The following is a 26,161-nucleotide window of genomic DNA, read 5'->3' on the forward strand; positions in this document are numbered from 1 at the left end:
AGGATAATTTGTACATTTGCATATTTCTAAAGTTCTGCCACTAGTTGGTTCTCACCTGCTGCTTTATAATTCCGAAGTGAGTTAATCGCTGCTTGTACTTCATCTGGAAGTGGTGGTATAAGTCTTTCTAAATGTGTTTTGTTTCTTGGATAGGGGTCAGATTCAGAATGATGTTCAGGTTCCACACTATTTAGTAACTATTTGAAATATTTAGCCAATATCATTGAATTGTCATAATTGTTGTGTGCTGCCTTTCCGTTTGTATCCTTCATCATAAGAGTAGGTGGAGTGTATTTCGACTGGTACTGTTTGAATGTCTGTTAGTAATGTCTGGTTTTGTGGTGATTGAAAGCATCCTCCATAGATTTTTACCGATTCCTTATGAAATTGCCTTTTGACCCAACTGATTTCTTTGGCAGTTGATCATCTAGCATTTATTAATTCCTCCCTGGAGCTTTCAGTTCTCTTTTGTCAGTAATTTAACCAGGTCTTACGTTTACATTGAATCACTACATCACATTCCTCATTCCACCAAGCATGTTTCTCGCGTTTCCATACAAGAGCTACTTCTTCAGCTAAGGCTTTTAATCAATTGACAGTGGCTTCTAGATTGTCACTTAAAGGTATTCTTTAGCTCTCTTAATATATTTGATTATTAATATTATAAGTAGGATCATATGTTCTCTTTGTATCTAACTTTTGAGGTTTGCATTTTCTTTTAGGTTTCAGTTAGATTTTAATTTTAGAAATGTGGTGGTCTGAATAAACATCAACGCCACACAGCACTTATAATAGACTTCCTTATGGTATTTCTGATCCATGGCCACATCTATCTGGAACTCTAGTAGCTTGATGTTAGGACATTTCCATGTCATTTACTTATGTGATCTTCTCTTAAACCTTGTTGTCTTCAACACCAATCCATTTGTAGAATGAAATTCAATTAACCATTCCGCATTCCTGTTAATAAGTTTATGAACTGGCCATCGCCCCACCACACCTCGAAATTTCTTCTCTCGTCTTGTCTTCGCATTACAGTCTCCAAGCAGAATTTTAATGTTAGTTTCTAGTATGGTCCTTACTAGTTGATCAAGTTCATCCCAGAATTTTTCTGTTCCATCCTTGTCAGTTCTATTTTTAACATTAGTTGGAGCATCAATATTTATCAGTGTATATCTTTTGTTTTCCACCTTAATTGTCAACAATGCCATTCTTGAGGAATTGGACGAAAGATCGTCAATGGAATCAAGTATTCTATTGTGTACCAAGAAACCCACACCAAATTGGGGAAGATTTTCTATTATCCTTTCTCCTGGTGGTCCCTTATAAATTCGATATCCCCCTGATTCAATAGTGTCCCGGTTAACTCTTGAAGGGCTGTGATAACTATGTTCTGTTGATCTAAGACATCTGTTAAATGTTTCAATTTACCAACTTTCCTTAAAGAATTAATTTTAGCATCTTCTTATGTGGAATATGTTGCTTGTTTGTTCATTCAGTGCATCGCTAGGTGCTCAGACTCGCCTTTGTACTCTACGTGACACCCCACCGTATCCGAATGGTGTCTTCGCCTGGATAATCTCTACGTGACTGTCCAAACCGGTGGATTCTTTTAATAGAAGACTCCTCATATTTGTTTGATTATCTGATCAATGATTAAGTGTCTGATCAAGGTCAGGGTTTACGATTCCAGTTACCCGTAATACTAGAGGGCATATCATTTATATAAATAAGGAACAGGAGTGGCCCCAACATTGATCCATCTGTTGAGACTCCTTTTTTCCAGGAATGGGTACAGGTATCAAGTGTACCAAGTTGAAATTTTTTGTCAGCTACTATGGTTCCTTGGCAGTGTAAAATATTTAAGCTTCTCCAAGTCAGTGCAGTATGGCCACTTATTTCACATATTTGACACCCACAAACCCACTCGTCAAATCCTATAGCGTGCTTTACATTGACTTACAATAGTAAAATTTGGCAAGAAGCACGGTTTCACAGTACGAATCTCAGTTGAATAATGGCTTTTTCAGTCTTCATTTTAAAATAGCCTTCACCTCCCAACAATGTGAGAAGTCTCCAGAAAGCCCCATATCTAACTACAGTCGGGAATAAATCCGAGATTCATCAGTGGGACTGGATTGTGTACATAGCATACACTTACGACACCACCTCCAGCTGGTTCATACCAACTTGTGTCAAAAATATACACAAAGACAAAAATGGTGAACAGTTTAGAGTCAGAAAGGAAAAAGTTGCACAAAAATACCACACTCAGTTTCCATGAAAGCAGTTGGAATTTATGGATCTGCTATGTGATATAAGGCATGCGCATATGTAGTGTATGTGTGTTCGCAAAATGACTGGACAGAATTCACACCCACACTCAGAAATACGCCTCCTATTGTTGTAGTCTTTCCAGGATTGGAAGGTAACTGTTGATGGTGAATACTTTGGAACACCAGCTCCACCCCAGACAGCACTAGCCTCCTCCTGCAAACCCTACAAATGCTATCGGTCGACTCCTCGATTTCAAGAATTCCAAACTGCTTTCACCCGATCGACTTAAGCAACAGAATTCAGGCATTTCCATTGCCTGTTATTGACACCCACTAACAACACGTACTGCTCAGTAATTCGTGGGAAGTATATCGAAGAGACATTGATAAGAATATTTTCTCTATTGAGTTTTAATTAGAGTGTGATGGTGAAGTTGTCTGGTCCTATATAAGGACAGTTTTAGAGTCATTCGAAGATAGTTTGACCACTGCACGGACCCTCATATGGAAGATACAATAACAGATACACTACTGCTAATTAATTTCAGTACACCCAATAAATGACATCTAGATTCTGTAGATAAGGTCTAATACCATGGGTACGGTTGACGAAGCAAAGGAATAGTACAACAGTTGTACAGATGTCATGATTTTTGTTTGTGGTCATAGAGATACAACAGTATCCAACAAACAGTGTTGTATACATAAATATTATGTACCTATCTGATATGTTTGTTTACCTATTTGGCGACAGACGCCGCATTTAGTGGACCTGTATTTTCCCTGTAGTGATGTGATGTCCGCAGCGAATGACAAGCGTTGCTAAGATACATAACGTGTGGTTCCTGCATTTCAGTTCCTTCGTGACATTGAAGCAGAAGGGTGTGGTCTTTGCTTCGGAGACTTGGAGGTGGAGGTAAAAATCTGCGAATGACCAGCGCTATGTCCCCAAATACAGTTGCGGTTCACATCAGGAAGACGTCCAGGGCCCCAAAGGAACGAGCCCATACTATAAAAATTAAAAAGGAGCTTAAAGAGCTAAAATCGACAGCAGAGAACAATACATCTTATTCCCAACCCTTTTCAGTTGAAGAGTTAAATATGGCCCTGAACGATATAAAACCAAGAAAGGCCCCAGGGTTTGATGGGATTCACCCAGAATTTCTGCTCCACTGTGGTAAATTTGCAAGATTATGGCTTGCGCGATTCTTCTCTAACGTGTTGCAAACTGGACAAATTCCGCACACTCTCAAAAAGGCTAAAATTGTTGCCATATTAAAACCGGGCAAACTGAGTGACCAACCTCAGAGCTACCGCCCAATCGCCTTACTCAGCATGATCTATAAATTACTGGAGAGACTTATGTACAACAGAATGAGCGAAGTCATCCTGGAGGCTGTACCGGTAGAACAGGCGGGCTTCCGGCCGAAAAGAAGCTGCACGGATTGGGTCCTCGCTCTAACAACCTACATCGAGGCGGGCTTCCAAAGACAGCAAAAAACATCAGTGGTATTTGTTGACCTGACGGCGGCGTTCGACACTGTCTGGAGACAGGGCCTGATTTATAAGCTCCTCCGCATCGTGCCATGTCTAAAAACGGCTAACCTTATCAACGAAATGCTCTGCAATAGACCATTCCAGGTTGTCATTGGTAACAACAGAAGTAAATTCATGAAAATAATGGCCTGCCCCAAGACTCAGTACTGGCTCCACTGCTTTTCAGCATGTATATAGCCGATATGCCTAGGACGAGATCCAAAATGTTCGGATATGCGGACGACTGGGCCTTGGCCACACAACACCGAGTGATGGAGGGAACTGAGATCACACTATCCAGCGATTTGACCACTCTAGGAAAATACTTCCGTGACTGGAGGCTCCAACCCAGCCCATCCAAAACAGAGGCCACTTGTTTCCACCTGAATAACAAATTAGCAAACAAAGAGCTCAAGATCTGCTTTGATGGCGGCATTCTTCCATATAATAGAACACCAAAGTATCTGGGCGTGACACTCGATAGAACATTGAGCTATAAACAACACCTTGTAAACACTGCTGAAAAAGTCAGAACTAGAAACAACATTGTCCAATAGCTTTGTGGCACTAGTTGGGGGTCCACTGCCTCCGTTCTGCGTAGCTCTGCACTAGGACTTGTCTATTCTGCAACAGAGTACTGTTCCCCAATATGGTTAAATAGTGCTCACATCAAGAAGGTGGATGCAGTCTTGAACCAAACGATGAGGGTTATCTCTGGAACGATCAGGTCAACTCCTGTCCAATGGCTGCCTGTATTGAGCCATATCCCGCCGCCACATTTGCGCAGAGAACACGCACTTGTCAGGGAGTGTCGAAAAATCCAAAATAGCCCAGATCTTCGTATCCACACCCTGAGTAATGGAATTGAGCAAAATAGATTGAAATCCAGACACCCCCCTCTCGCAAGTGCCAAAGATCTGGTAAAGAACGCTTTTATTCTTGAGGACCGCTGGAGAGAAGAATGGGAGGAAAAGACACCGCCTCAGGTTAACACCTTATTGGGAACATCTAACAGACCTCGGGGCTTTGATTTGCCCTGCAAAATCTGGTCTACCCTTAACAGGAGCAGGACGAGCCACGGCCGTTGTGCGGACTCCTTGTACAAATGGAGCATAGTGCCATCACCACAGTGCGACTGCGGCGCTGACAGGCAGACAATTCACCATATCGTGGTAGAATGCCCTCTGAGGGCCTACCCTGGGCCAACAAGGGACTTCATGGATGCGACTAACAGTGCAATCGATTATATTTCTAACCTAGATGTTTGTTTGTGATATTGTAACTGTTTTGTGTGTTATGTACTTTTAGATTTTTCATACGTGATTTGTACTTCCCATACGCTAAATAAATAATTGAAGTGTGCACACTGATAGTATGGCTTCACGAGTGGAGATGTCCGTAGAAAAACTGGCTGGTATTGTAGCACATAGCCAAGCAGGTTTCTCTATTCGCCAAATTGTGAAACAGTGTAGTGTGTCTGTAGGGGGAGTCAATACACCTTTCACTGCCAGGAGACAATAGGTAGCAATAAGGACATACCATGACCAGGACGAACTCGTAAAACAACCAAAAGTGAGATAAATATATCAGAATTACCAGTAAGAGAAACAGATTCAAAACAGCGCCTCAAATTCATGCTGAATTGGTAGAAGTGAACACGACAACAACATCTGTTGCAATAGTAAAAAGGAGGCTGACTGAAATCGGGTTGAAAGGATATGTCACAGTAAGGAAACCCCTTCTAAGGAGATTTGAATGGGCTAGAAAACACCGTAGTTGGACACTGGAAGAGTGGATGAAGGTGTTATTCACCGATGAATCGGAGTTACAGATTTTTGGAACCAGAAGGATAACATTTGTTCTCCGATTTGTAGGGCAAACGGTAGCCGAGAAGTGTGTTCTACCTACAGTTAAACACGGTGGAGGTTCTATTATGGTTTGGGTATGTTTTGCTGTGGATAGAGTTGGTGACGTAGTGTAAATAGAGGGGTGTATGGATCAGAAGCAGTACCACCACATACTTCAATATCGGGCAATATGAAGTGGATTGCACTTAATAGGGAAGGGGTTCACCTTAAAACAGGTTAATGACTCAAAACATTGGTCAGCATACTGTTGAACTACATTGCATCAAAGGAAGAACAGAAAGTACTGAATGATATGGTATGGCCGTCTCAAAGCCCTGATTGTAATCCCATTGAAATAGTCTGGGATGAAGTGTACAGATATATCATGGAAGTTAATATATCCAGCAAGGAATATCTCTGGAGTATTGTTAAGGATGTGTGGAATCATATAGATCCACAATACCTACAAAAACTGATTGACTGCATGCTTCGACTTTGTGAGACATTCATTAAATCCAAAGGAGGGTACTTTAATGAAAGTAAAATATAATGATTGCGATAGTATTATATATGTGGAAGTTAATATAATAATATTTTGTGAGAAATAATGTTCGATTTGTGTTGTAAATATGAAATAGCAGGGTGTATCGAAAATAATGAGCGGTAGTGTACCTCTGGCATAGAGAAACAAGGGAAACAGCTGAAAACAAGTGTCACCAGGTTGGTTTCAAAGAGTACTCTATGGCATTGGTCCTGTACTTAGCTTGCATTTATCATGAATCTCCTGCCCAACTCAAAGTCCAAAGTGAGTGGAAAAAAGCGTAAGTGGCTCCTGTATGTAAGAAAGGTTGAAGAACCGATTCACAAAATTACAGACTAATATCTTTAACATTGATTTGCTACAGAGTTCCTGAATGTATTTTCAATTCAAATGTAATAAATTTCCTGAATACTGAAATGCTTCTGTCCTTCAGTCAGCACAGTTTTAGAAAGCATCACTCATGTGTCATGTGAAACTTGGCTTTTCCTTTTCCCATATGATATCCTTTGAACTGTGAATGAAGGGCAGGATGTAGATTCCATATTCCTAGATTTCTAAAAAAAACATTTGACACAGTGCCTCACTACAGACTGTTAACGGAGATACGAGCGTATGGAATAGGTTCTCAAATATATGAGTGGCTCATAAGTAACAGAACACAGTATGTTGTTCTCGATGGTGAGCGTGTCATCAGGAGTGACCCAGGGAAGTGTAATAGGAGCTATGTTATTTTCTGTATACAAAAATGATCTGGCAGATAGGGTGAGCAGCAATCTGCGGCTGTTAGCAGATGATGCTGTAGTGTATGGGATAGTATCATCACTGAGTGACTGTAGGAGGATACAGTATGACTTAGACTATATTTCTAGTTGGTGTGATGAAAGGCAGCTACCTCTAAAAGTAGAAATATATGAGTTAATGTAAATGAGCAAGAAAATATTTGTAATGTTTGATTATAGCATTAGTAGTGCATTGTCTGTAATGTTTGATTATAGCATTAGTAGTGCATTGCTTGACAGTCATGTTGTTTAAATATCGAGATGTAACATTGCAAAGTGATCTGAAATGGAATGAGCATGTAAGGATTGTAGTAGGAAAGGCAAATGCTTGACTCGAGTTTATAGAGAGAATTTTGGGAAAGTGTGGTTCATCTGTAAAGGCGACAGCATATAGGACACTAGTGCGACCTGTTCTTGAGTAACCTATTCTAGAGTGCCAGGGATGCGCACAAGGGAGAATTAAATGAATACATTGGAGCAATGCAGATGTGGGCTGCTAGATTTGTTACTAGTAGGTTCGATCAGCCTGCAAGTATTATGGAGATGTTTCGGGAACTCGAACTCAAATGGGAATCCCTGGAGGGAAGGTGACACGCTTTTCGAGGAAGACTGTTGAGAATATTTAGAGGACCGGCATCTGAAGCTGACTGCAGATTGATCCTACTGCCACAAATGTACATTTCATGTAAGGACCACGAAGATAAGAGAAATTAGGACCCTTAAGGAGGCATGTGGACAGTCATTTCTCCCTCACTCTGCTTGTACATGTAGAAGGGTTATGGATATCTCAGCCCTCTCCCTGGGGAACCGTAGCCCCCGTCGCCAGAATACCAGAAACCTAGTGTAGCACCCACAATGGCGAACACGACAAGGACACGTATGTGGCCAGGAAATGATATGCAACGAGGCTTTTTGCTACTGTGTGTTTCTTAACTATGAAAAGGTTTTTGAAATACTGCTACCAGTCACAAAATTTGTTGACGACTGAAATTATTTAATTAGCAACATACTTTGAGGTTAGGCATCATCATTGAGCTGCAGTGGCAGTAGAAAAATATTTAGCGCAAGGGTGCGTAGATGTTAAAGTTTATGTGTGTAGTCTTGGCAGCTGCTGTGGGCATCCTGCAGGGAAACAGAAGGATAGCTTAATAAGAGGCGATGCCTCTTTGTTTGTTGGTCTGCTGTTCACACAGAAAAATTTTAAATAACAACTCACTTTGTTCATCTGAAGTGGCTGTCTTCTTACAATGTGTTCAGCAACCTCCATTTCTATGAACATTTCTATGAATTTGTTAGCCATCGTTGGCAAATTCCCGAAGGTAACTCGAAACACGATATCGCAAAAGAACTTGACTGGAGCAAAGCAACACGGCAGTCAGAACAGACTGTGTTTTGATCTACCTATCAGTATGTCTACCCGGCTGTTGGCAGTCACTTGCGATGCATTCTACATATTATACTGTCACATCACTGATATTGCTTGACAACATATATTACAGAATGGGAAACTGTGACAATTTTATTTTAGAAATGACACTATAAAATTTTATTTTAAAGAATTTCAAAGATGTTGCTGGGACCTAGGTTTGTGTATGATCTTAATGTGTATATGTGTTCTATTGAATTGAAGTTGGTCAAGAAATGTGGGTTGTTAAACTCCACTGTTTCATTTACGATCTTGTTTTTCAACTTTTAACGTGGATGACTCATCCGTTTCCTCCGAGATGGCCATTTTCCAGCTCTTTTTGAAATTATGCTGTTGCAACACTGTGGCCTGTTTTGTCCATGTGTTTTGCTGTGGCTGACTTCTTAGGTTCATCAAGTCTCAAACGGTCAACAAGTTCTTTAAAATGGGTTTTAAAATTTCTGCCCATTTGATCACTGTAGTATTACAGTAGTTGCAATGACTGCATATAGCTCTGTAAGTTTGTAATTTGCTCAGTTCTTCTGTTGTTTGTGAGATGTCATGAACCAGTTAAGTTGTTGTTGGCAGAAGTGATCCTGATACCTTTGGTTTCCAACAGGTTGGCTGTTTTGTATAAAATGGCTCTGAATTGCGGTATAGTTAAACAGTTGGGTTTTTGTATGTTGGCTGATGGCCCTGTCAGTTTGTTTGCTTTTGTTTTCTGGTATGTGTTGTGATAGCGCACCTAGTTCATATTCATCATAGCCATTGTTTTGTGAAATCTATTTGATTGTGTGTGTTTGTGGGTCATTGTCGCCAGCATGAAGTGGGAATTTCTGTATTCTGTTTAAGAAAGCAGTGAATGCAGATTGTTTTGCATGTGTTGGGGTGTGTGTGTGGTGGGGGGATTTGCAGTGACAGTGACTGTTTGTGTTGGTTTCTGTGCACATTGATGTTCAGGGTCTGCTTTGTATTTGTTATTGTCATGTGAAAGAAGTTTATATTGTTATCTTTCTGGTGTTCTCTCTGTGTGAAATGGCTGTTCTTATGAAAGCTGTTGAATCTACATAACATCATTTCTATTTGCTCTTCAATTTGATTATATGTTACGAATGTGACATCTACATATCTGCTGATTTTGTTACTGTTAAGTCAGGTATATGTACAGTACTGAAGTTGCAACATAAGCAGTAGCAGCATGCACTAATAAGTACCCCATGTGCATACCAAAGGAACCAACTTTACTTCCCCACCAAAGGGGTGACTGAACAACCTAATGAGTAGCAGACAGTTCATCTATTGCAGTTACGTCCTAAAGTGCACATTTTAATTTTAAACAAGTAGCCAATGAAATACAGTCAGTGAATTTTTAAAAAATACATTGTGTGATATATTTAAACAGCTGGAATCAGGGCAATTCTGATCAATGTAAACAAGACTTTTGAAACACTTGATTTATTCACAATATTTCAGATTTCGAGCTCTAACACCTAGACACAGGATTCGTTGACACCAAATACAAAATGAAAGATGAGATCTTATGATATCGAGATGCTGGAACCTGTTCAATATCATAACAAGAACAAATGAAATAGGCCAAATGACTTACAGTCTTTGGATAAACTATATATGTGAATCTAAAAAAAACTTAAGTCGTGCACAAAAGGATGCCATCTACTGATATCTCAGAACCACTGATCGAAACACTGATATGTTTCAGTTTGAACATTAAAACATTAACTTCCAAAATTCTTTACTCAACACTCATGTACGAGTACCATTTTGCTGCCTAAACAACATTACCAGATTGGCATCCACTGACAAGAGACCCCAAAACACTTCACATGCTCTCTGCTCAGCAAGTCACCTGAGCAAACTGCCCTAGTCAGAAGTCCACTGTGGTCAACCACATTTGGTTGCAAAAAGTCATTTATGCTTAGCATTTAAATTATAGAGTATTGAAAATTATTAATTACAAATATTGAAACATCCTTTCATTTCATGCATAATTGTTATAAAACTCTCTTATTTTTTTATATCATTACATCACTGGAATACACACAGTAGACAAAACTCTTACTTTAATAATGAATTAAAAACAGTTTCAACCGCAATAAAACATTTGTTTACAATGTTTATCAGTTTCGGTTACAATGTGACCATCTTCAAAAGATTTATACCACGATGCTAGGTAGTGGCAGTGAATGGAGCTGTTGTTATTACTCCATGAATGTCAAAAACTCGCTTTGTGGAGTCATAATACCTGTCCCATTCAGCACTGCTCCACCGCCTACCGTCGTCATATAAATGGTCTGAAGATGGTCACAATCTGACTGAAACCGGTAACACTTTTAAATAAATGTTTTATTGTGGTTGAGACAGTTTTTTATCCATTCTTGAAGTACTGTTAGCCAGTCTGATGTTTCTCCATGAGAATTGTTCTCAAAAATTTCTAGAAGTCTTTACTAAGTTTACTCCTACCATTTCCAAACTGTGTTATTCAAATATTTCCAGTTTCTTGGTGGATGACTTGTCTCGGCACTTGAATTTCGAAATCAGTTTCCTCTTCTCTTCTCTTCTCGGAAAATTCTCAGTAAAATTCACGCACATTACACAGGGTCAATGGACAGCAGTGCCACAACTATGATAGCTTTGCTATTTTGTTACACTTACAGAGTCACTTTCTAAAAACAGCTATTGAATTAAATTAAAACTTAGTTTCTGTAGGGAGTTATTCAACTCTTAGAAAATGGCTTTCCATGACTGCTACACGAATTACAGCTCTGTGGTGCTGACAATGGGGAGATCGAGTCACTAATTAAATTGCCGAAGACTAAGGATTCCCGTGGATTATAATGGGATGTGTAGCAGAATTTGTAAATGCTGTGGCACATATGTTAGCCCAGTAATTAGCCACATTTGTAATTTTTGCTTTGCGAATGGCCAGTTGTGTGAACTGCTCTATGAGAAAAGGATAATGTAGGGAATTTTAGACCCATTCCTATGCTATCTGTGTTCTCTGAAGTTTTTAAAAAGGACGTGACAAACAGCACTCGCTTTTCAGTGAGCTTTAAGAGCACGGAGGGAACTCACAGGCTGTGAGTTTGTGAATGGGTGTAGAGGCTACTATGACCATCACAAGGAGGATCGGAAATGGGGGGCTGGGTAAACATCATTGAAAATTCCAATATTATCAGGGTTGACAGATTATGGAAATCAGGGAATATCAGGGAATTTCAAACACATGAGGGAAATATGAAAAAAAAACACTGGAAATATTTGGATTTTGTCTCAGAAAATGAAATGGTTTGTTTACTGAGGTGTTATGCATCATCGCGGCTGGGTGCAGCCGAGTAGTGTGCGCCGCTTCCTTACTTCCCCATTCCCACTGCTTCTTCCCTTCCTACCACTCCCCTCAGCTTGCAGTCAGTACTGCCACCACTTCTTGCCCCTAGCCTAGCAGCTGCCAAAGAGAGCCAAGGAGGCAAGAGTAGTAGTTTATTTGGATCTGATTCTCAGAAACTGCAGATGCAGTGGCCGGAGACAGAGGTTATGTGTGGCTGAGTTGTGTCTGAGTGGAGAGAGAGAGAGAGAGAGAGAGAGAGAGAGAGAGAGAGAGAGAGAGTGAGTGAGTGAGTGAGTGAGTGAGTGAGTGAGTGAGTGAGTGAGTGAGTGAGTGAGTGAGTGAGTGAGTGAGTGCGCACGCGCTCTCTCATTTTGTGACAAATACTTAGGATGAACATTTAGTTGTGAGAGTGTGATTGTTTTTTCTACATGTCTGTCTGAGCCTCAGCAATCATCTTTATGGTGAGTTACCGTAGTACCTATCCTCATTATTATTGATTCTCAGAGTATTTGAGCAAGTTACCTGTTGCATGGATTGATCACCATGGTCTCATTTCTTCAACTAGCTGTCTGTTGTTCGTGCTGGCTGTGCGCGGGATTTCCGAGGTGGGCCAAAAGTGCAGGCTGCTCCTGTGGGTATCTGTAACGGATCGGGCCTGCCGACCTAAAGCCATTTGGTTCCCACTGAGGTGCAGGCCCTGCCTGTCGGATCTAGTCTCACCGACCTGCCCGCAGGCTGGGTCTGTTTGTGTGTGACGTAATGCAGCAGATTTTCACGGTTTATCCGTGGGCCCAGGACTGTGGTGTTCCCCGGCAGGCCAGAGGCCGTGGGCGATGGACTTCAGGAATTACAACTGTCTCGTCATAAGTATGTTGTACAGTGTGGCATTTTATAGACATTTTATTTGTTATAGTTCATTTTGGCGCTTAAAAGTACTGTACATGTTATAAAGCATGGAAAATAAGAAGAAAAAGATTATGCCAGTTGCTGGCGGTTTGTGCTTATATATTTCTCGAAAGAAAAATCCCTGAATACCTGTAAAATAATAGATATAGCACAGTGGGTAATAACCGACAATAAAGAACATTGTAGAATCGATATTTCATTGGGGGTCCCCTGCAGTGTTGCTTTACACAATTCTTTCCCACCTTATACACTTCTTTCAAAAGGCCAGCTTTCTCCTGAGGTTATTTCTGAAATCAGTGAAGGTATTTTAAATCTGTCTTGCAACTCCAAGGAAATATGCATTTTTATCACAATATGTGTTTTGTTTTATTGAAGTAAAATAATATCAGTGGGCCGAATGAAACACACATACTATTTGGCTTGGTTTCCCCATCTAAAAACAGTTCATTACAAAAGAGTTTGATGTTAGTACTTAAGATTTTTGCTCACATCAGGAAACCCCATCTGATTGCTAAATTTTTAAAATATTTCCTCATTTGCTCTATTGTACCATAGCTGCAAAGACAGATTGTCAACTTACGTCTTAACGTACCTTTGAGATCTCAAAATTTGTCATGGAAAAGTGCTAAAACTTGTCCGGAAATCAGGGAAATATCTTGGAAATTTGTGCCAACCCTGATTATTATCTTTTAGTATTTGGGGCTGATGTATTGCACTTTTAGTTACAGTTATGGAGAATGTTCTAGAAGTGTTGAAATGTAGAAGCTTATCTCTATCTTTCTTTTTTTGTGTTGTGGTATTTTCTGAGAAATTGTTCATCTTCCTAAACACAAAGAGGCACAGGCAAACCTACATTTATACTGCATCTAGTTGATACAGGGTCTGTGTTAAACAAGAAACTATAATCAAGTGAGGAAGCTGGTTTATTTGAAAAACTATATGGTGTGTCCTCAGATGGAAAACCAGTCCTAAGCAAAGAAGGGAAAGCTGAAAGGTGGAGGAGTATGTATAAGGTCTCTACAAGAGAGGTGAACTTGAAGGCAATATTACAGAAATAGAAAATGACGTAGATCAGATGAGATGGGAGATACCATACTATGAGAAGAATTCGACAGAGCACTGAAAGACCTAATTCGAAACAAAGTCCTGGGAGTAGATGAGATCCAACTACTGGTAGCCTTGGGGGAGCCACACGTGACAAAACTGTATCTGGAGTGCAAGATGTATGCAACAGGCGAAATAACCTCAGACTCCAAGTAGAATGTAATAATTGCAGTTCCAAAGAATGTAGCTACTGACAGGAGAGAAAATTATCAAAATATCATTTAATAAGTAATAGTTGTAAAATACTAACAGGAATTATTTGCAGTAGAATGGGGAAACTGGTAGAAACCAACGTTGGGGAGGATCAGTTTGGATTTCGGAGAAATGTAGGCACACACGAGGCAATACTGACCCTATAACTTATCTTAGAAGATAGGTTAAGGAAAGTCAGACATACATTTATAGTATTTGTAGACTTAGACAGTGTTGACTGGAATATTCCCTTTGAAATTCTGAAGGTAGTGGTGATAAAATACAGGGAGCAAAGGGCTATTTACAACTTATACAGAAAAACAGAGAGCAATTATAAAAGTCAAGAGGCATCAAAGGGAAGGAGTAGTTGGGAAGGGAATGGGACAATGTTGTAGCCTACCCTTGATGTTATTTAGTCCGTACATTGAACAAGCAGTAAAGAAAACCATAGAAAAATTGGGAGTAGGAATTAAAGTCCAAGGAGAAGAAGTAAAGACCTTGAACTTTGTCAATGAGATTGCAATTCTGTCAGAAACAGGAAAGTACTTGGAAGAGGAGCTTACGAAATGAGTGGAATATACAATGAACAGCAACAAAAGCAAAACAAGGATAGTGGAATATGATCAAATTAAATCAGGCAATTGTGAGGAAATTAAATGTAGTCAAATTAAATCAGATGATGGTGAGAAAATTAGATTAGGAAACAGGACACTGAAAGTAGTAGATAAGTTTTGCTATTTGGGCAGAAAAATGACTGAAGACTGTCATAGTAGAAGGGATATAAAATGTTGGCTGGCAATGGCAAGAAAAGCTTTTCTGAAGAAGATTATGAAAAGGAAAGTTGCTACTCACCACATAGTGGAGATGCTGAGTCACAAATAGGCACAAAAAGAGACTGTCACAAGTAAATAAAGCATATCTAATATATGGCGAGTAGCAACTTTGCTTTTCATAATATTGTTACATCCCATCCTGTATTTTCCATTGTTGAATTTTCTGAAAAAGAGAAATTTGTTGACATCGGATACAGATTTAAGAGTTAGGAAATCTTTTCTGAAAATATTTGCCTCGAGTGTAGCCATGTAGGGCAGTGAAAAATGAACTGTTAACAGTTTAGACAAGAATAGAAGTTTTTGAAATGTGGTGCTACACATGAATGCTTAAGATTAGATGTGTAAATGATGTAACTAATGATGAGGTACTGGACAGAGTTGGGGAGAAAAGAAGTTTGTGGTACAACTTGACTGAAAGGCACAATTTGACTGAAAGAAGGGATCAGTTGAGGGGACTTATTCTGAGACATCAAGGGATCACTAAAGTGTGGTGGGTAACAATCGTAGAGGGAGACCAAGAGAGGAATACAGTAAGCAGGTTCAGAAAGATGTAGGCTGCAGTAGTTAGTATGAGATGAAGAGGCTTGCACAGGATAAAGTAGCATGGAGATGTCCATCAGACCAATGTCGAGATTGATGACCCCGACAGCAACATGTTGCTTCTGTAAATTTAAATTTGCCCAAAAATTTATGTATTCTTCTCCCAGAGAGTAAGCTAAAAATATTGTTTATAGTCAAGTTTCATGTTACAGTGCATTGAGCATGTAAAATATGTTGCTTTATAATTGGTAGACAGTACTGGCACTTTTCAAAATTTGTTTAATAGAGGACTTGCATAAATAAATAACTGTGCAGTGTTCCATCATCTTTCGGGCGTGCACTCGGGACAGTGACAATTCTTCTTGCGATATTTCGGCTAGAAACCTCCCAGCCATCTTCAAGGCGAGTCGGAGACTCAGTTCATAGCGTTTTCGCGTTCCTATTTACACGGAGAGTCACGTGATGCAAAGCTGCTGAGGATTGAAAGCGCATGCGTCAAAGATATCAAAGTCGCCACTACTGCGCTAGTTATAGATAAGATGTATATAGCAAAGATACACATACAAGCGCAGAGTGCAAACAAAATAGTGCTGCTGCGAATCCACAGTGCTTGTAAATAAATAATTAATCTTTAAAAGTGGTAACATCTGTCGGAAGTGAAGAAGCAGAAATTCTTTCCGATCGAAGGTGTGAAATAAGCGGTTTCCAAGCATGCGCTTTCAATCCTCAGCAGCTTTGTATCACGTAACTCTCCGTATAAATAGGCACACGCAAACACTATGAACTCAGTCTCCTACTCGCCTTGAAGATGGCTGGGAGGTTTCTAGCCGAAATATCGCAAGAAGAATTGTCGCTGTCCCGAGTGCATGCCCGAAAGATGATGGAACATTATGTCCGCCGGGAAAACTTCAAGAATCACATAACTGTGCAGTGGTGAGTAATCAGCTGGCTTGTTATGAGAATGATATGCCTTGCCTTATGTATGCCAGTGCCTTTATCAGAGCAACTAAAATATTCAGTCCTGTAAGTTCAGGTTTTTTAGTGTTAAATGAGATGGAAGAAACCTATGCAATATAAGAAGAATATTTCAACAGTTAAATGCTGCCAATCAGACTACTGGGTGTCGTACTTGTCATCAACATCTACACTCTGCATTCCACTGTGAGGTGCATGACAGAGGGCATGTCCCATTGTATCAGTTATTAGGGTTTCTTCCTGTTCCATTCACATAAGTAGCATGGGAAGAATGGCTGTTTGAATGCCTCTGTGCATGCAGTAATTATTCTAATCTTATCCTCACGATCCCTGTGTGAGCAATACATAGCAGGTTGTAGTATATCCCTAGAGTTATTTAAAGCTGGTTCTTGAAGCATTCTTAATAGATTTTCTTGGGATAGTTTATGTATATCTTCAAGAGTCTGCCATTTCAGTTCCTTATGCCTGTGTCTCTGTGACACACTCCCGTGGATTAAACAAATCTGTGACCATTTGTGCTGCCCTTCTCTGTACACATTCATTATCCCTCGTTAGTCCTTTCTGGTATAGACCCCACACACTTGATCAATATTCTAGAACCAGTTGCACGAGTGATTTGCAAGCAATCTCCTTTGTAGACTGATTAACTTCCCTAGGATCCTGCCATCTGCTTTACCCGTGACTGAACCTTTGTGACCATTCCATTTCATATCCGTACAAAGTGTTGCACCCAGGTATTTGTATGAGCTGGCTGATTCACAACAGTGACTCACTGATGTTATAGTCGTAGGATTCTACATTCTTTTCATTTTGTGAAGTGCAAAATTTTACACTTCTCAACCTTTAAAGCAAGTTTCCAATCTTTGCACCTCTTTGAAATCTCGTCAAGATCTCACTGAATATTTATGCAGCTTCTTTCAGACAGTACGCCAACATAGGTACCTGCAGCATCTGCAAAAAGTCTGATGTTACTATTAATATTGCCTACTCACCAAGCGGCAACAGGGGAACGCACACACACAAGGCTTTGACTTTTGCAAGCTTTCAGAGCCGGTGGCATTACATTGTATTATCAATAATTGATTATTTCCATTGTTATATTAATATTGTCTAAAAGGTCATTAATGTACATCACATATAGCAAGGGTCCCTACAAACTTCCCTGGGGCATACCCGAAGTTACTTTACATCTGACGATGACTCTCCATCCGAGATCATACGCTATGTTCTCCCTACCAAAAAGTCCTCAATCCAGTCTCAAGTTTCACTTTATACACCATATGATCATACTTTTGACAATAACAACAGTCATTCTTATCCACTGTACCCACTGAACACTGTGTATGAGAATTTGTAACTTCATATCTAAATGCCCTTATAATATTGTGTAATGTTGATTTTTTTTTAAGAAAGGGGAAAAAAAGAACAACAAAACCGTTTGTAAGATGGCTGTACGAATAAAACCAATTTAAAGAAAAAAAAGAGGAAATAAAGAAAAGAGGACAGATAATTGAGTGACCTTTTTTTTCTGCTTTCAGATACCTGGCCAATGAGATGAAGTTGTACCACTTCCATCAGTCCAGACATTTGTCAAAGAAGTGCAGTTTGTAAGTATTCTGAAACATTGATTGTCGAGTATGCGCTGCAGTAATGTGAATATTGACTGAATTCTATCATGTTGACACAGTCTGTGTTTCGTGAGGGGGAAAAAGCTTTCATTAGCAAAGATCACAGAAGTTAGTCTGTATTGTTGACAGTGGGTTTCAACAGTTGGAACTGTCGTTTTCTGGTCTTAAAAAATTTCTGTGATGAAACATGTGCCATTGTGAATTTGTAGCTTATGGATAAAACCCAGCACATAGGTTTTTTCAAAAACACAACCATTTATAGTTAAAAAAGCAGCTTGTGCACACGAGCATGTTCACATACATAGCACTCACAGAGGCTCGTTAAGTCTTAAAATGTACAGTATACATTAAACTGTAGTTGCACCGTATACTTCGGCTGAGGTGTGGATCCACAATGTGTGGAACATTTCTGCAAACAGAAACAGATGTGCATTTTGCTGTATATCATGTGCTTCAAGAATTAACAAGCCTCTGCGAGCACTACTTATGCAAACGTGCTCATATGTACGAGGTGCTTTTTAACTGTAAATGGTTTTATTTTTGGACAATATTATGTATAATATCCTGCATTTTAAGCAGTGTGGCATAAGGTACAAGCTCACAGTGGAACATGTTTCATAACAAACTTTTTTTGAAGACCAGAGGATGACAGAACTGTCAAAACCGGTTGTCCACAATAAAGACTAATTTATGGAATATTGGGTATTGAAAGTTTTGCTCAAGGAATAAATATTACTTCTGTTCCTTATAGCTATCGCAGAGAAGCTGTATGGATGCAGTTTCCTATCATATCTGCTACAGTGAAAGACTGAAGTTGAAACAAGGCTGCTGGATAGACACAGGGTGTATATACCCCAGGCTAACTGGGAAATCTGGGGAGAACACAGGAATCTTTAAGATTTCTGATAATTTTTCATTGTTTTAGTTTCCAGTTAAATTTTTGTAATTTTGACGAGTAAGAACTGATATTCGTAACAAAAATTTTACTTTGGCCCACTACAGCAGGATAATATTGCAGAAAGAAAACATAAATGAGAGAATAACGCTAAAATAAAATTTAGCTGCAAAGAAAGTGCGCTATTTACTACAAAACAAACTGCACACACAAGTGTCTGCCAACAGCAAAATGTGTTGAAGGCTTTAGGATGAAGACTGTGTTATATTTTGTAACAACAAATTGCTTTCAATTAGTATGATGTCACAACAGTTTACTTTTATAACAGGTCATGGGAAAATATTGAGGATGGTGGTTTGAGAAGCGTTATTTACGAAGTAAATTTCCTATTATGCAAGATGACTTACGTCGCATGTGAGAATCTGTGATTAATTTCTTAAATCACAGAACGTTTGACTGTCACTCAAAACTTAACACTTTGAGGGACAGCCGTGTAGAAAAATTTTGAATCTCGAAGACCAGCCATTTATGCCATTATTTAAATATTTCCAGCATATTAGACTGAGTAACTCCTTACAGTGGTTAGCACACTGGTCTCCCATTCGGCAGGACGACAGTTCAGGCCTGCGTCTGGCCATTCTGATTTAGGTTTTCCATAAAAAAAACTCTCCGAACAGGCCTCGGAAGGCTCAACGGTACAGAACGGCCGCCGTGCCATCCTCAGCCCACAGGTGTCACTGGATGCGGATATGGAGGGGCACGTGGTCAGCACACCGCTCTCCCGGCCGTATATCAGTTTACGAGATGGAAGCCAGTACTTCTCAATCAAGTAGCTCCTCAGTTTGCCTCACAAGGGCTGAGTGCGCCTCGCTTGCCCACAGGGCTTGGCAGACCAGATGGTCACCCATCCGAGTACTAGCCAAGCCCGAAAGCGCTTAACTTCGGTGACCTGACGGGAACCGGTGTTAACGACTGCAGCAAGGCCATTGGCTAGGTTTCCCATGATTTCCCTAAATCGCTTCAGGCAGATGCTGGGATGGTTCCTTATAAAAGGGCATGGCCGACTTCCCCACCCTTCACCTATCCGATGGGACTGATGATCTCGCTGTTTGGTCCCTTCCCCCTAACCAAGCAACCAGCCAACCAACCAACCAATCAACCAATCAGCGTATTTGTGTTTGATATATCTTGAAAGGTAACACACTAAAAAAGGACAAGCTTAGTTTCTCATATCTGTTTTATTTCTGTCATAGATTACAAATTATGCAATAACGGTGGCAAAAAGTAAAATTATCCTTCAAAAGCAGTTCGAGGTGAAATCTTGAGCAATTTTCCATGTAATTGGCTTTTCTATGGAAAAGTTGGAGTGCTTGTCAAAGGATCCATAGCATCCTTAAAAAAAAAAAAAAAAAAAAAAGGCAAAGAGCTTTCAATGACTGGTATATTGTAGGTGATAGCTTATATTTTCATGTAGCTATACTCAATGGATGTTAATTTAAACCATTAACTTTTCCTATTTGCATATTCGCTCTACTTAACAGTGATGTTGCTATTGGCCGACTACAACACGAGTCCTGTGCTCTGAATATCTGCTGTCATTGGCTGGGGAGTACTGTAACTTGAGCTATGATTGGTGGCAATGGCACATCGCAATCTCGTTTTCGGTGCTTCGAAAGATACCGTGCTTTAATTGGTGGAATTCGTATTTATACTTTTGTAATTTGAAAATATGCGCTGTACATGATGCTGTGCATAAAATATTTTTCCAAAACAAGTTATTTTTTGCTGAAGTACCGGCAGATCAAAACTGTGCGCTGGACCAGGGCTCAAACCAGAGATCTTTGCCATTCTCAGAGCTTTACCTCTGCCAGTATATCTCCTACCTTCCAAGCTTCTCATTCAAAACCTGTGGGACTAACACTTCTGGAAGAAAGGATGTTGCAGAGACATTGTTTAGCCACAGCCTTACTCAGGAAGTTTCATAATGGCATACACTCCGCTACAGAGTGAAAATTTTTTCTGGTTAATAATTCATGATATTGTCACAAATAATTTACAGAAGAATGGAAAAATTGGTAGAAACCGATCCCAGGGAAGGTAAGTGCAGGTTGTGGAGAAATGTAGCGGTATGTGAGGAAAAAATTACCCTGTGATTTATATTAGAAGATTGGTTAAAGAAAGGGAAACCTGGATTTATAGCATTTGCAGATTCGGAGAATGCTTTTTACAATGTTGACTGGAATATACTCTTAGAAATTCTGTAGATAACAGGTATAAATTATAGTGACCAAACAGGTATCTGCAACTATTACAGAAATCAGACGGCAGTCACAAAGAGTTGAATGACGTGAGAGGGAGATAGTGGTTGTTAATGGAGTGAGGCAGGGTTGTAGCCTATCCTCGATGTGTTTCAATATGTACGTAGAGCATGCACTAAAGGTAACCAAGGAGAAATTCTTAAATGAAATTAAAGTTCAGAAAGAAGAAATAAAAACTGAGGTTTGCCAAAGACACTGTAATTTTTTCAGAGTCGACAAATTAATTAGAAGAGCAGTGTGGTGTGGGATGTGTAATATCTTCATCAGAGGCTGTAAGATGAACACCATCGAAGGTAAAACAAGGTCAGTGGAAGGTAGATGAATCATGATGTTGAGGGAGTTAGATTAGGAAATGAAATGTGTTTTTCTATCTGGGCAACAAAAAGCTGATGATGCTCAGTGAAGGAGAATATAAAATGCAGACTGTTAGTAGCAAGAAAAGTGTTTTGAGAAAAGAGAAATTTGTTAACATCAAACTAAAAGTATAAGTGTTTGGAAGTCCTTTCTGAAGGTATTTGTCTTGTGTGTAGACTGGTACTGAAATAAAACATGGTTGATAAACAATTCAGATAAGAAGAGAATAGAAACATTTGAAATGTGGTGCTGTGGAATGATGCTGTAGATCAGGTGGATAGATGGAGTAACTAATCAGATTCGCGAAAAAAGAGTTTTGTGGCTCAGTTTCACTAAAAGAAGGGTATGGTTAATAATACTCATACTTACCAGTTTGGTAATGGGAAAGTAACTGGGTGGGGGGGAGGGGGGGTTAATAATTGGAGATAATGACCAAGGTTTGGCTACAGCTAGCAGGTTGTAATGGATGTAGGTTGCAGTATCATGCATAGATGAAGAGGCTTGCTCAGCATGGACTAGCATGGAGATTTGCATCAAACCAACCTTTGGACTGAAGGCTACATCATCAACAACAACACACCTAATATTGAGGAAATTTATAAACCACACATTATAATAACGGCAGAGTCTTCTTTTTATTTTTGTTTCACCCGACTTTGCGATATGTTAAATTAATCACTTTTTAATGTTTTGTGCCTTTCTGTTAGCAGCTCAGTATTGTTTCATTCTTTTGATCTTGCTTTCCTATCTTCATCAGAGATGTGGATGTTCGTTTGGATTTGATTTTGGAACCTACCCCCCCCCCCCCCCCCCCCCCCCGCAACCTCTCCTTCCCTCCCTCTCTCCCATTGTGTTCTTCTCCTCCTCTCTCTTCTTCTCCGTTTTATTTTTGAACATAGCTCTTGTGATTTGGGGTTATCTGAAGTCCTTTTCCATTTCAGTAATCCATTTTTTTCCTGCAGAAGTAGTCATAATTTATTCAGTTGATCTATTTTCGTTCAGAATGAAGATGTATCCATAAAAATGAATTCTTTTTGTCCTAATTGTGTCTGGGAGTTTTTCGGTAGTTTGGTAAAGGGTTTCATTTTTGGTGCGGATTAATTGTTGTGAAATCTGGGGTCAAGAAATGTTTCTAATATCTTTGTTTCTTCTATCTCCAGTCTTTCAACTAGGCCATGGTTGGTGATAGTGTTTCAGCTGCATACAGGGCTTCTGGTTTGACTACTACACTGTTACAATGCTTATTTTTGTGTGCTGTGAGAGGGACCTTTTGTTGTATGTGTTTTTTGCGAGATAGAAGACCAGATCAACTTTACTTCTAATTTCCATTGCCTTTTTCTCGAGCCCATTCCAGCCGATGGATTCTCCAAGGTATTTGAGTTCTTTGATTATCTCTACTTTTTGTTGTCCCATTTTAAAATGTTGTGATGGGTTTTTTATGTTTGTTGTTACATTGGTCTTTTTGAGGGTTTTGAGATCTGTTTTTTCTATTCAAGGGTCTGTTCTTTGGCTATTTCCCAGGTCTAAGCTAGTAGGGTTATATCATCTGCAAAGGCTAGATAGTTGGCTTTGATGCCTTTTGTTTTGTGCTCCTAGGCAGATTCCACTATCTCTGTGTTCCAGTCTCCAACAAGTTTTTCTTTGGAGCACTTAACTAGCAGTGGGGGATTCCATCTCCTTAGCTTATACCAGTTTTTATTTCAAAAGGGGTAGTGTTCTCCCATGAATTTGGCTTTGGAATATGTGGTGATAAGGGTCTCTGTGATTGGATTTATATTTTTTGTTATCTAGGGTTAATTCTTTTAGTATGTATAAGGGATTCCTGGTGTATTGAGTTGCATGATTTTAAAAACTCAATGAAAGTCATAACATATCATTTTGCTCTTCATTTTTGGTATGTCATGAAGTTTTTGAGGTTTAGTGTTTGTTTTGGGCAGGCTCTTCCTTTCCTGAAGCCAATTTCATATACTTCAAGTTAATTGTCTAACTGGGATTTTGCTCTGTTTAGTAAGACTATGGAGAGTATCTTGTATGTTATTTCTAGGGGAGATTCCTCCATAGTTGTGATCTGCTTAGGACACTTTCTTATGGAGTGGGTGGACGAGGGCCGTCTTCCATTCATCAGGGGTTTTTCATGTATTCATATTTCTTCAAAAAAGTTGTGGTGAGCATCTGTGACATTTTTTACTCAAAGTTCAGCTCGATCTGGTCTCTCTGAGACCTTGTGGTTTTTGAGATTTTAAATGACTAATTCCTCAGTGATGGATTATTCAGAGCTAGGGCTGGTTGTCAAGCTCTTCAAGACCACTTTTCTGTGTTCTTCGTAGTTGAGATGGTTTTGGAAATATTGGAAATTGTTTGCACATATTTCCATTTCTGTCTTCAGTTTCCAAGTTCAGTGGGCTGTATTTGGTTATTTCTCGTTTAAAATTCGTATAAAAGTTCCTTGTGTTGTTTTTTTTTTTTTTATGAAGATCATTGACTAATTTGTTTTCCACTTGCAGATGAATGACCAAGTGGATGAAGCGGCCACACTCTCACCGGTCCAGATATTCCTCAAAGAAGAAGAAGGTGTAAGTATTCATGAAATACTGACTGTCAGTTACACACTGAAGTAATGAGATAACTCTTAATTGTATTTCATTTACCAGTAGTAGAAAATGCATATACATAAAATTTCTTTTATACTATAGTTGAAAGTCAAACTGGAGAATACGCATTATAATAAGCCACAATTGTACTGTGTATACACACACAGATTAGGTAGATATTTCTAAGGGACTCTTTGCAAATGATACAGTTGTGTACAGTGATTTCACATAACTAGAAAATTACTGTTAAATGCTAGAGGACTCGATGATGATGATGTGCATGTGGTTCAGGGACAGGCAAGTGAAGTACTGTAGATGTGTAAACAGATGAAAAGACTGTCGTTGCTCAGTTACTGGGAAAGGACACAACCAGCAATAGCTGCAGTTTCAGGAGAAATCAGATGGCAGAAAATTCGTGCTGGACTGGGACTCAAACCCGGATTTCTGGGACTCAAACCCGGATCTCCCGGTTTATGTGTTAGGTCGCCATAACCACTTTGGCTATCCATACAGGAGTCATGACAAGAAACACTTCCATATGTCGTCATCTGTGCGTCACAACCTGCACTCTTGCACTTAATTTATAGGGATTGGAAAAATTTACGTTTCTGTTTCAAAATGCAAAATTACGTTTTAGATGCTATTTTGTAGTAAATTGTATCCAGATGAACTATTTCATCAGAGATAATTTGAAATAGCTTGATTCCTGCATAAAAATATTGAAAATGTAACCAGTTTTTGGTTAATGGTATTGTGCATCTTCTGGTGAAGGCCAATTTGTAAAGGTAATGTGTATAAGAACCTTTCTGCAAAATGAAAGTGTACAAATGCAACAACATATCAGTGCACTAAATGATCCGATGCCAGGCCAGTTGTGGGCGGTTGAATGGTCTATTTAAGATACGTGCTGTGTAATACAATGTAGTACTCAGCTGTGGGACCTAGTATTTTATAACAAAGAAATGTGTACATTTGTTTGTTAAAAAAGCCCAAACTATGGTTTAATGTGGACATTTCTAAAGTGGCAAATTAGGTGGAGTATGTTTTGAGCAGTGGTTGTATCGAATACTGCTAGATATCAGGCCTGCACTGAGTCGTTAACAATAGTCCGCTAACATCAGCGAGCAGTTGAGCTGTAGCTTTCCCCCAAATATTTTGTGGCATGTGTTGCTTATCATTTTCTGATTTTGAAATAAGTGAAGCTACTAATCCTGATCTGTTACGGATTTCGATTACGAACCTTACAACGTTAGAGGAGATGGGTGATCCCTTTGACAATACTGTTGGCTGTTGCCATGTGAAAGGGAGGCGGGGTTTGTTTCTGCACACCACTCTTCTTCCCTCTGGCAGTCAAAATTCTAGCTTGTTTATGCCTGTGGTCATCTGCCACTGTAGCCTGTAGTGTCTGCACTATGTGCCAAACTTCTTCTCCTAATGTTAACATAGCATTATGATATTTTCAGTTCTGCTTCTATGCTAGCTGCCTTGTCTGCTCTGTCTGTAGCATTGTAAAGCATGCGTCGCACACCTACGAATGCCCACAAAAGATAGAAATTAATAGTTTGTAGATTTTGTTATCATCGAATTGTGTAGAAAAGAGAGATAATGTCCAGAAACACCTTAAATTAGAGACGCATTCAGCTCACTGTCAGGAAAAAGCTGTGGCTTTTCAACAGAACAATCATTTTTAAATTCTTAAACATAGCCAAATGAAGAAAAAAAAGGCTAGTTTGGAAGAAGAAGGTTTTGGAAGTTTTTGCAAAAGCAAACATTACTGTCACAAAGTTCCCAATCAGCACCTTTCTGTAGCAGTCAGTTTCAAAGAAATAAGGCTTTGTTTATTTCCACTCACGTGACAACCTTTGAGGTAGGTGCATCTAATCATTAAAAGAAATATGAATCTCAACAAAAATAGATGCGAATTTTGCCAAAAGAGAGAGAGAGAGAGAGAGAGAGAGAGAGAGAGAGAGAGAAATTCCAGTACGTGGGGTACATATAGAAGTTTGGGCCTGGCCAAGAGTTGTGCACAGATAGCCAAAACAGTTAAGGTGACCGCTCGTGTAAAGCAGGAAACCTAGGTTCGAGTTCCAGTATG

The 26,161-nt window shown here is 39.5% G+C and overlaps 1 long non-coding RNA gene across 5 annotated transcripts in view; it reads left to right on the forward strand.

Moving 5' to 3' along the window:
* LOC124720057 overlaps nt 1-26,161 on the forward strand; it is a 72,991-nt gene that overhangs the window by 15,226 nt on the left and 31,604 nt on the right. For 4 of the 5 annotated variants that reach the window (XR_007006049.1, XR_007006051.1, XR_007006048.1 and 1 more), the window contains 2 exons: nt 17,819-17,887; nt 23,980-24,048. This is a non-coding gene — a long non-coding RNA (uncharacterized LOC124720057). Of the gene's footprint in view, nt 1-12,295; nt 12,598-17,818; nt 17,888-23,979; nt 24,049-26,161 lie in introns of all 5 variants that reach the window. The other variant, XR_007006050.1, reaches the window with a different exon arrangement.

This window comes from Schistocerca piceifrons, chromosome 11 (assembly GCF_021461385.2).
Source record: "Schistocerca piceifrons isolate TAMUIC-IGC-003096 chromosome 11, iqSchPice1.1, whole genome shotgun sequence".
In the NCBI taxonomy this organism is placed as follows: domain Eukaryota; kingdom Metazoa; phylum Arthropoda; class Insecta; order Orthoptera; family Acrididae; genus Schistocerca; species Schistocerca piceifrons.